This window comes from Hyperolius riggenbachi, chromosome 1 (assembly GCF_040937935.1).
Source record: "Hyperolius riggenbachi isolate aHypRig1 chromosome 1, aHypRig1.pri, whole genome shotgun sequence".
NCBI classification, from domain to species: Eukaryota; Metazoa; Chordata; class Amphibia; order Anura; family Hyperoliidae; genus Hyperolius; species Hyperolius riggenbachi.
Window position 1 is genome coordinate 421660370 of NC_090646.1, and position 12024 is coordinate 421672393.

A 12024-nucleotide genomic window follows, 5' to 3' on the forward strand; every position below is an offset into this window, starting at 1 on the left:
GCGCCGCTAAAGTGGAAACGGGCCCTTATGGTTTGAAAAAAATTAAACCACACTATTTAAACATACACTTCTGACCAGATTCTATATATAATATAGACCCCTAATGAGAGCGGGCTGTTTTTAGGTCACATTAATATCACAGATTGACACATACACACAACACACACACAAATCAATGTCAAAAATACTGTATAAATTCTATAAGGTTTATTGTACTGGCAATGGTAACCACGTAGCGGCGCTAGAGGCTCGTCTCCATTGCAGCATGGTACAGAAAGCAGCAAAGAGCTATAAAACGCATGGCGTTCCGAGCAGACATCCTGGGATGACGCCACTGGAACCCCACCTGGCAACATAACATCAGCCCCGCCGATATGCTGTGCCCAGAGAGCAGCGAGGTGGGGACTGCCAGTGGGTGGCACTGCCGCCAGCGAGGGAGGGAAATGTAGAGATGGAGAGGCGGGGGTGCGGGATCTAGCATAGGCGCTCTGTGCACTGTGTGTGCTGGAGGAGGAGGAGAGCGGTCACTGATCAGGGATAGTGCAGCCTAGGCTCTGTGCTCCCGTGTGCGCTGGCGGAGGAGGAGAGCGGTACTGACCAGGGGAGACCGGCTGGGCACACAGACGCTCTACCTGCGGCTGCAGCTCGGGAACATCGCGTAGAATGTACTCCACACTCATACGGAGATGCTGCGGGGTAAGACCGCTCAAATCCATGCTTGCTGATTTCAGATACAACTAGCTGAGGCTGCTTTTATGTGGGGCTGAAACCTCCCGGCAGAAAACTGCAGCTTTCTTTGTGAAGTTTTGCTTCTTTCTCTTGGCTGAAGTGAGAGACGGGAGGTACACTGCAGGTTTAATCCGTTCAGTAACATTTGCCGACACAAGTACCGAACGTGTACCTAGCTGGGGATAGTTAAATAACTCCTGCATAGCATTATTATAGTATGTGGTCTTATTTTATAGATGGTATTATAGATGGAATGACTGCTTTCAGTGATTCAGTATTTCAATTATAATACATGTGATGAGTTTTGGTTGGTTTTTTTTTTTTTTTTTTTTTTTTCTTTTTTTCTGAATTATTCAGAAGCGCCCCTCCACTCAGTCAAGTATCTATTTTGAAAGCTTTTTGTTTGTGTTTCCACTACACGCAGATTGGATGCAGAAAAACTGACTCCATGGGAAATGGACTGACTCCATGCCTATGGGAAAATCTGCATCAGAAAAATCGCTTTTAGTGGAAACTGGCCCATAGGCATTCATTGGAGTCAGTTTTTCTGCATCCATCCAGCATCCAATCTGTGTGTAGTGGAAACAGGCCCTTGGCTACACACCATACAATTAAAAGATCAGATTTTTCACAAGTTTGATCATTTCAATCAGTTGTCCTGAAAAAATTGAGAGCTTTTCTTTGTTTTCGATTGGTAAATCTGATCGAATTTTTTTTTTCCTGATTTTTGGAGATTGGACAGGAATTGTATAGTGTGTGTGATGGATGGTACGTTCCAATCAAAATTTTCTGAGCTCTCAATTATTTTGTTGAATTATTTATTTTTATAGCGCCGACATATTACGCAGCGCTGTACAGAGTATATTGTCTTGTCACTAACTGTCCCTCAGAGGGGCTCACAATCTAGTCCCTGCCATAGTCATATGTATGTATCGTGTAGTGCATGTATGGTCTAGGGCCAATTTTTTTGGGAGGGAAGCCAATTAACTTATCTGTATGTTTTTGGGGTGTGGGAGGAGGAAGCAGAAAATTTGGGCGCATGAGGCAGGTGGACAAAAAGGGCGCCGCCATTCACTCCCATAATAAATATCGTTTAATGGGCGCCCAACAGGAAAAAAGGGCGCCAGAGAAAAATAACGTTTTAAAAGCGGCGCCCGTAGACTTTTAATGTTTTATAACTGCTTCTCATGATTACACATTATTTAATGATTTATAATTTTTACACTATTTTTAAGCGAAAAACAGTACAATATTTTTTAAAACATTATTTTTAAACGAAAAATTGTAAAAATAAAAATAAAATTTTTTAAAACAAATTTTAAACGAAAAACTGCACAATATTTTTTTAAAACGTTATTAATGCTCATCACAGGGTGTCTTAGGTTTAGGCACCACCAGGAGGGTCTTAAGTTTAGGCACCACCAGGGGGGTCTTAGGTTTAGGCACCACCAGGGGGGGTCTTAGGTTTAGGCACCACCAGGGGGGGTCTTGGGTTTAGGCACCACCAGGGGGGGTCTTGGGTTTAGGCACCACCAGGGGGGGGTCTTGGGTTTAGGCACCACCAGGGGGGGGTCTTGGGTTTAGGCACCACCAGGGGGGGTCTTGGGTTTAGGCACCACCAGGGGGGGTCTTGGGTTTAGGCACCACCAGGGGGGGTCTTGGGTTTAGGCACCACCAGGGGGGGTCTTGGGTTTAGGCACCACCAGGGGGGGGTCTTGGGTTTAGGCACCACCAGGGGGGGGTCTTGGGTTTAGGCACCACCAGGGGGGGTCTTGGGTTTAGGCACCACCAGGGGGGGTCTTGGGTTTAGGCACCACCAGGGGGGGTCTTGGGTTTAGGCACCACCAGGGGGGGTCTTGGGTTTAGGCACCACCAGGGGGGGTCTTGGGTTTAGGCACCACCAGGGGGGGTCTTGGGTTTAGGCACCACCAGGGGGGGGGTCTTGGGTTTAGGCACCACCAGGGGGGGTCTTAGGTTTAGGCACCACCAGCGGGGTCTTAGGTTTAGGCACCACCAGGGGGGTCTTAGGTTTAGGCACCACCAGGGGGTCTAGGGGTTAGGGATAGGTACAGGGAGGGTTCTGTGTGAGAGTAGGGTTAGGTGTAGCTTTAGTAACATTCTTATTAATGTTTTATAAAACGTTATTATAAATTTCACTTTTTAAACAGGGAAGATTAACGTTTTTACAATTTCCGATTTCATACACATTATTTAATGATGTATAACTTTATAAAACATTATTTTTAAACAAAATATAGCACAATTTTTTTTAAACGTTATTCATGCTTATCGTTTAAAACCGTGCACCCTTTCTTCCCGGCGCCCTTTTTAACGTACGCGTGGGAGGAAACCGGAGTGTCCGGAGGAAACCCACACAGACATGGGGAGAACATACAGACTCCTTGCAGATGTTGACCTGGCTGGGACTTGAACCGGGGACCCAGCGCTTGCAAGGCGAGAGCGCTAACCCTTATGCCACCGTGAACATAGGTGTGCAGTACATTGGTCCGATTTTTGAATTGTTACAATCAGTCAGAAAAATTGATTGCTATTCTTGAATTGAACAGATATTTAAAAATTGTGTGGTGTGTGTGGCCACCTTAAGGCCTCTTTCACAGTGGGATGGTGCGTTTGATGAGACGTTAAGGTCGCATAACGTGCCCCTAATGCAATGCATTGAAAGACTAACTTGGACGTTATAGTACATTCTTTAGCCCTGTTTGGTGCGCCGTTTTTGTCGCACAGTGATGGAACGAAAACGGCGCATGCGTTACATTAAGAAAAAATTACTGAGCATGTGCAACACACACAACGCAGCAGATTTATTGCTAAACGCACAGCATGCAGCACTTTCTAAATATTGCTACATATAGTGCTATATATCCACAAGCCTCCGTTTTCCCGCCACTGCTCCGTTCCGTATCTCAACTTATGAGTCGCGGCCAGCACAGTCCTGCCAAGCGTATCTTTTCTTTGCGGTTCCCTCTGTAATAGCGCTATTGCAGATAGGAACGCGAAGAAAGGATACGTGTGGCAAGAGCTCTAGTTAGTAGATATATGTACTCAACGGGCTGAGAAGGGGGGGGGGGGGATCGGGAAGAGGGGGATCCCCCCCGCCCGCACAGCCGCCGCATAGAAGGGGGAACACCCGCACAGCCGCCACATAGATGGGGGACCCCACCCGCACAGCCACCGCATACAAGGGGAACCCCCGCACGCACATTCTCTGCCCACCGATCCGCTGCCCAGGGATTCCCTAGGGTGGCTGGATGCTTGTTCTGCATGCTGAGATCGCTGCCCACAGCATGCAGGCAGGCATCCAGCCATCCTGGGGAATCCCTCTGATGAGAGAAAAATGCAGCTGGCGGGGCAGAGAAACAGGCAATCTCCCTGTCGGGATGGACAAGCTCAGCTCGTCATTAAAGGATACCACAACTGAAACTGTTTGTGGCAGTGTGTGGGGGAGTCCAAGTAAATACCTTCAGCTCCTCCTGCCCCCCTCCGTCTGCCTCCGCTCTTCTAATATACCTCCCGGTGCCCGGCGACTCTCTTGACCCCCCCCCCCCCCACCCGGACATACTGCGCCCTGTGCACGCAGTATGTCATCCCCTCTTCACTTCTGGCCGGCGCATAATGATCGGCTCAGAAGCACTCTGATTCCTCTGCCTCCCCTGGGCTGCGTGTGCGCTCCATTACACTAAGCGGCACATGCTAATCATGTGCCGCTTAGTGTAATGGAGCGCACACACAGCGCAGGGGAGGCAGAGGAATCGGAGTGCTTCTGAGCCGATCATTATGCGCCGGCCAAAAGTGAAGAGGGGATGATGTACTGCGCGCACAGGGCGCAGTATGTCCGGGTGGGGGGGGGGGTCAAGAGTCGCCGGGCACCTGAAGGTATATTAGAAGAGCGGAGGGGGACAGGAGGAGCTGAAGGTATTTACTTGGACTCCCCCACACACTGCCGCAAACAGGGCTGTGGAGTCGGAGTTGGAGTCGGGCAATTTTGGGTGCCTGGAGTCGGAGTCGGGGAAAAAATGCACCAACTCCGACTCCTAATGAATTTGTAACTGTAATTAAAATAGAAAATATGATACAATGTTCTATTTCTCAGATAATAGTCATTAAAAATAATGTATATATACAGTAATAGCTGTGCTTAGTCCACAAAAATGAAATAAACCAATCAAAATGAGTTACTTGTGCTGCTTCAATAAAGCAGTCCCCGTATTTTTAAGGTCAGATATACATATCTGATTGTGACTGTATATATGATGTGTACACAGGAATCTCTTATATATACTAAATAACATCTATGCTGTAAGAATAAAGCCTGATGTGTAGCTGTGTCACTAATAGAGATGGTCAATGAAATGGAAATAATTCTGCATTGATGCTGATTTATGCAAATGTACGCACTCTCTTTGCTGATGAAATCAAATAATTTGATATGTTGTTAAAATTTGGTTTGGTGACTACAAATTAAAGGGTAACTGAGACGGATGAAAAGTAGTTTTATACATACCTGGGGCTTCCTCCAGCCCCCTTCAGGCTAATCACTCCCTCGCTGTCCTCCACCACCCGGATCTTCTGCTATGAGTCCTGGTAATTCAGCCAGTCAGCGCTGTCCGGCCGCATGCCGCTCCCACAGCCAGGAACATTCTGCACCTGCGCAATAGTGCTGCACAGGTGTAGTATGCTCCTGGCGGCGGAGTGTGTGCATGCGCACTACACCCGACTGGTTCAAGTACCTGGATTCATAGCAGAAGATCCAGGTGGTGGAGGAGGACAACGAAGGACTGATTATCCTGAAGGCGGCTGGAGGAAGCCCCAGGTATGTATAAAACTTTAATTTAATCTGTCTCAGGTTTACTTTGTTACACAGTAGTACTATACTCTACATATGCACTCCCCACAGAGCTGCAGGGAATCCACTGAGAATGCTGTGCACATTGAACACAGAGGTGTTGTCTGTTTACAATCTCCTCATTCCCCTGCAGAGTACCTGCACATAATTCTTACATGTACCCACACTTACATTGCCTAGGGCCTGATAGATGTTTTTTGTTCCGGTTTGTACCTTTTACAAGTACTCTTACCAAGGACTAGTTTTAGTCTAAAGGGAATAAATATAGTAGTCTACATATCCTTCTCACTTCAGTTGTCTTGTAAAATTCCTAAGCGTTGGCAGTTAAGAGACGAATTTCATGTTACATACTTTTAATCAACAAAATTGTAATATGCAAATTAGAGGAGTCGGAGTCGAGGAGTCGGAGGAATCCTAAACTGAGGAGTCTGAGTCGGTGGATTTTTGGACCGACTCCACAGCCCTGGCCGCAAACTTAGTATCAGTTGTGGTATCCTTTAACTTTTTTGCACGTTTTTTGCTGGACGAGCTCAGCTCGACAATACCGCCAGGGTGACTACGTCTGAGACTAACTTACCCTATATATACTTAAAGGACATCCGAGGTGAAAATAAACTGATGAGAAAAATAATTGTATCCATCCTCCTTCTTCTAATTTTTTTTTTTTTTTTTTTTTTTTTTTTAATATATAATATATCCTATCTATCCTATACAGTGCTGGGAAAAACTATTTGCCCCCTTCCTGATTTCTTATTCTTTTGCATGTTTGTCACACTTAAATGTTTCTGCTCATCAAAAACCGTTAACTATTAGTCAAAGATAACATAATTAAACACAAAATGCAGTTTTAAATGATGGTTTTTATTATTTAGTGAGAAAAAAACCCTCAAAACCTACATGGCCCTGTGTGAAAAAGTGATTGCCCCCCTTGTTAAAAAATAACTTAGCTGTGGAACGGATTGGCTCAGGGGACTTTTGTCCCCTGCAGTCAATCTCCCCTGTTGCTGGTAACCGCGCGATCACTGGCTTTTGCCCGCACGATCGCGCACACAGTCCCCTAAGCTGCAGGGATGTAACTATTGTATCTCTGCGCCTGTAGCAGCTGCCGCTCATGTACCAGTGGCAGAAATGATTAAAGAAACACAAACTCTTTGTTCAGATCTAAACATCACAATGGGATTTTCAACCATTTTAAATGTGGTCACCTCAGTTTCAGGCCACGTTCACTGTCGCCATTGTGTTGCATTCCAAGTCACAGCTGGAATGCAATGAATCAGGACAGCAGCACCACATGTTATGCACTTGTTACTCCAAGGACAGTGAAGCATACAATCAATTAAAAGTGGGCTTCTCCCTTACTGTTAAAGCATGCATTTAGTGATAATGCACTGCATGCAGTACCAAACGGAACCCAGTATGCCCCAATGCACACGCCACATTGTAAACATTACATAGGTAGTGCATTGCAGTGCGGTAAGCCGCATTACAATGCCTGCACAGTGCACCTCAACACATCACTGTGAACGTGGCCTTTTCTGCAGAGAGAAAATCTGCATAGCTTAGCCTTCCTGCCATCACAGGAAGCATTGGGTGTGGTAGTTTTCTGGTTAATGGAGCTCATGTTCCTATGCAGAGCATGGTTGGCGCTACACTGAGGCACGCTGGGGCACTAGTAGTAAAATTGGCCAATCAAAATTACATGTGTTAACTTTTTAGTGCTTACAGTTAAATGCAAACACTTTCTTCACACACAGAAGGCTGCAAATTGAGATGGAAATTATTTTGTATAATCAGATCTGTGAGAGATTCAGTTTTTTAGACTTGTATGCAAATGTCAGTCTGTCCTATAAACTGGCAAGGTGGGAGTACAAACAGGAGGCAACTTGCTGGCAGACGCTACATCCTGGTAAACGTGTCCAATTTTGATTGGCCAATGATTTGCCATTTTCACCACCTCCACGTAGTATCAGACCGTACCTACACAATCTGTTTATAGTACTCAATCTGCAGAACCTCATTTTATATGGAGAAGATAAAATTAGCCAGTAATTGGTATAGCAATTGGTATAGCAATGGTATAGCAAAACTGCCAGGCGGTTGACATTATTTAAAAAGAATCACTAAACCTTATGACCAGATCAAAATTGAAAATGGTTATATATTTTTCTGTTTTGTATTTTTTTTTTTTTTGTCCTTGTATTCCGTATTAATCAGTATGACATACAATTTATACTAGTAAAAATTAAAAAAGAAGAGGTTCATAAATGGGGCAAGCCTAGAGGGAGTGGTTGGGAGGGGAGCAATGTGCTTGCTGCATATACAGATTCTTAGCTGAGACCATGGCCGGATTTCCTATATAGGTGTCTAATGTGGGAGAGGGGGGGCCCCCTGAACGCCCCTGGCGAGATGCATATTACACAGCTGCTTGTACTCCAATTCCCCCCCCCCCCCCCCCCCCCCCCATCGGTGCTGTTACAAACTCGCAGCCTTTCAGTTGGCAAGCTACTGTCTGAATAGGCAGCGTTTAACTGTCTGGCTCGCATACAGAGAATTTTGCTTTTTCGGACTTAATGGAAACGGGCCCTTAGGGTCCTGACTTGCTTAAAGACACAATACAGAAGAGTGTCACTGGTGTAATGGCGTCAGCGGTACAGAGCGTAAGTGCCACTGCCTGCATCCTACATCCAGGGGAGAGAGGGTAGCAGAGCACAAGACATCTGCATCGGAGGATGGGAGAGGAGCGCAGAATGGAGACACAACTCTTTAAGGGCTTGTTCACATCTAGGGTGTTTTTGACCTTTTATTCAAGCGCAGGCGATTTTCAAAATCACCCACAACACTTGTGCAATGAATCTCTATGAGAAGGTTCATATCAGCGCGTTTCATCCACTTTGCGCTCCGCAAAGCCGTGCCTGTACCATTTTTGGGGCGATTTTGCTCTAATGGAAGGTATAGGAAGAACACTAAACGCCCACAAAATCGCTTTATGAGGCAGTTTCCTTTGCGCTTTTATGAATAAATACATTGTATTCGTTCATTTCCAGGTGAAAGAGTTCACTTCCTGACTGACGTCAGGAAGTGAAAAAAACGGAATCGCTCTGCAAAAGCGCTTACAAAAGCTATTTGTACAAAAGCGTGAAGCGCCGGGAGGGTGGGGAAATGCGCAAAAAAAAAAATTGTTTGCGATTTCAATTTTAGATGTGAACAAAGCCTAAGGGTGAAGGGAGGTGAACACAGGGACCACTTGACTGACAGGGATATTGGGGGCTCCCTGGCTAATGCCACTTACCGCCCTCAGGAGTTTATAGTCTAATCCCTAGCTAATCTCCGTTACCTCAGGATCCTGTATCATCCCCAACCTCAGAATCTGATGCTGGATACACACTATGCGTTTCCGCGTGCGACGCGGCCGTCGATACGCGTCGATTCGATTATTTCCGACATGTCCGATTCAAGCTTCGATGGATCATTAGGTTGATTTGCCATACTTTACATGGCATTCGACCTAAAAATCATCGAAATTCGTTCGGAAATGTTCGGAAATAATCGAATCGACGCGTATCGACGGCCGCGTCGCACGCGGAAACGCATAGTGTGTATCCAGCATTACACTAATCACTGCCTCATGTCATCCTTAGTGACATGAGACAAGGATTATGGTGGAAGCTTCTGAGGATAATTGATGACATGAGGCAGGGGTTAGAGTTCAGAATTTTTTTACTTGGGTGTGTGGCCTATGTTGAGACGGAGTTAAGTCTGACAGAACGCCTGCGTCTACAGGCTCCTGAATTGAGGTGTGTGTGTGTGTGTGTGTTTTACTTAACCTGGGGCTTGTGTCTCCCACAGCAAGCAGATCTTTCATAGACCTTAAGGCGGAGTGTTGAACTCCAGTCCTCAAGGTCCGAGGACCTCACACATTTTTTGGGACAGCTCAAATTAATAGCACCGACTCAGTAAAGGTGTGTTTATTAAGTAGAACACATTTCTCCATTTCCAAGTCCATCCTTAAGGGCCCTTTTCCACTACAGCGTTTGCGATTGCTTAATCGCAAAACCGCAAACCGCTAGTGATTTGTCAAATCGCTACAGTTTGCTTTTAGCATAGGAATCGCGGTAGGTCATTTCCACTACCGCGATTCGTTTTTGACCGGATCGCGATCGCGCGGCGGAGCGATTATTGCCGCGATTTTGCTATGCAGTGCATAGCATAGCAAAATCGCGGCCGCGAACGTCGGGGAATCGCCGGTAATTGCGATTCAGCAATCGCTAGCGTTCAGCGTGAACGCTAGCGATTGCTAGTGGAAAAGGGCCCTAACACAATGGCTATGGCTTTCGAGGGCTGGAGTTCGATACCTGTGCCTTATGGTTTTTGGCTATTACTGGGTGTCGGATGACTGGTGTGCAAGCAATTTTTAGTTCTGGTTCATTTGATAGGAGATTAAAAGGAACCATGAAGACTACTTGCATGCTTGATTCCACTGGCTTGTTCTTGACCAGCGACTCAAACTACTTTACCAAAACGTCTGGCAAACATGATATTGAGAGGAGATGGCAACAACAGGATCAATACTTCCTTTAAGACTAGGTTCACACTTGTTTTAAAAACGTATCCGTGGCTCAATTTTTTTTGGCGCGGGTCAAAAACTGAGCCACGGATACCAATGTTAAAAATAGCAGCCTTCTTCACTTAAAAAACAAACAAAAAAACGGATCCCTCTGCGTTCAGGGGGAACAGTTTTAAAAACCTGAACGGACGGTCCGGATTTGCAGCATTTTCCTGGACCGTGATTGCTCCCGCATACACGGATGGGCAGTGAAGCGCAATGTAAAAACGGACCCCCTCTACACTGGTGGTTTTGGACACAGAAACGGATCAGTTTGTGTAAGACTGTGGGTGGGGTAGCAGCCAGGACAGGGGTGACAGCGGTTGGCGGGGAGGGGGGTGGCCCCCCCCCCCTTCCTCACCTAGGTCCCCACTCCCCCTCCAGCTATTAGTGCAAAATTTGTTAAAATGTAAAGTATGCGGGGAGCTTACCTTCTCTCCACTTCCTCCGCTCGCTGTGTCACTCCCTGCAATGCCGCCCTCTGAAGTATAGGGGACGACATTGCAGGAAGTCAAGCGGTGAGCCGTGGAATCCAAGGAGAGAAGGTACGCTTCCCCGCACGCTGCATACTTTACATTTTAACAAGTTTTGCACAAATAGCTATGACCGCTGTCATCTCCGTCCTGGCTGCTTCCCCACCAGTCCCCACTCCCCCTAGGCATGTGTTTCCACGGAAACATATGCTCCAAACATATTTAAAGAGTTAAAAACGGAGGACAAAAAAAAAAAATACCAAACTGGGTCAGTTTCAAACGGATCCGATCTGTAAACGGAGTAGTGTGGACCTAGGCTAAAGCTAGCTTCAGCTCATCTGTCATGTAATGTTCTGACATGCATGAATGACTCTCTTTGGAGTATGAGTTTAAAGCCGTGGAAAAATGTAATGATCCACAGATGCAAAAACTACGCTTGGTTGAAAAGTACCAATCCATTCTGGTTGTAAATGATCCTTTACCAAGTGCTTGAAAAAAACAAGAGAACCTGCTTATCCAGGTAGTGCTTAACATTTTTCTCTAGTTGTTCTAAGCGCTTGATAAAGAGATGTGTACCGGTAAATGCAGAATGGTGTCCTCTCACTATGCTGCGTGTACTTTCTATAGTTCCGAGTAGCATATATTCGCTTATGTACTTTGTACAGCTGTTTTTCCCTATGGATCATTTATACATTCTCTTGCTTTAAAGAGAACCCGAGGTGGCTTTGTATAACGTTAGTGGGGCACAGAGGCTGGTTGGGCACACTAACACCAGCCTCTGTTGCCCCATTGTGTGTGTCAAAGACCCCCCTGCTCGCCGCTATCCTCCCCGCAGTGCTGGCGACACGCAGCGCGTCGCCAGCACAATGTTTACCCTAGCGCTGTCTGTCAGCGCCGCTCCCCCGCCTCCTCCGCATCGCCGCTACCCGCCCTCGTCCCTTCCCTCCAATCAGCGTGAGGGAAGGGACGAGGGCGGGTAGCGGCGATGCGGAGGAGGCGGCGGAGCGGCGCTGACAGACAGCGCTAGGGTAAACATTGTGCTGGCGACACGCTGCGTGTCGCCAGCATTGCGGGGGTATAGCGGCGAGCAGGGGGGTCTTTGACACACACAATGGGGCAACAGAGGCTGGTGTTAGTGTGCCCAACCAGCCTCTGTGCCCCACTAACGTTATACAAAGCCACCTCGGGTTCTCTTTAAAGAACAAGCGACACCCATGCTAACCTAGAAATAAAAACCACATATATGAGTAGATAAATACTACCTCTACTTACATAACAGATGTATTGTACTATCCACGTAATGATTCCTGTGAATTTTATTATGGAAAAGCAGAAAATCCTATTCTAGGCAGTGG

The 12024-nt window shown here is 46.4% G+C and overlaps 1 protein-coding gene across 1 annotated transcript in view; it reads left to right on the top strand.

Annotated features, from left to right (window-relative positions):
• The first annotated feature begins 502 nt into the window (after positions 1-502).
• The window catches only part of GCNT1 (glucosaminyl (N-acetyl) transferase 1), a 54273-nt gene continuing 42751 nt past the window's right edge, over positions 503-12024 (top strand). The window contains exon 1 of the mRNA XM_068236666.1: positions 503-696. The gene's annotated coding sequence lies outside the window, so the exon portion shown is untranslated. The remainder of the gene's footprint in view (positions 697-12024) is intronic.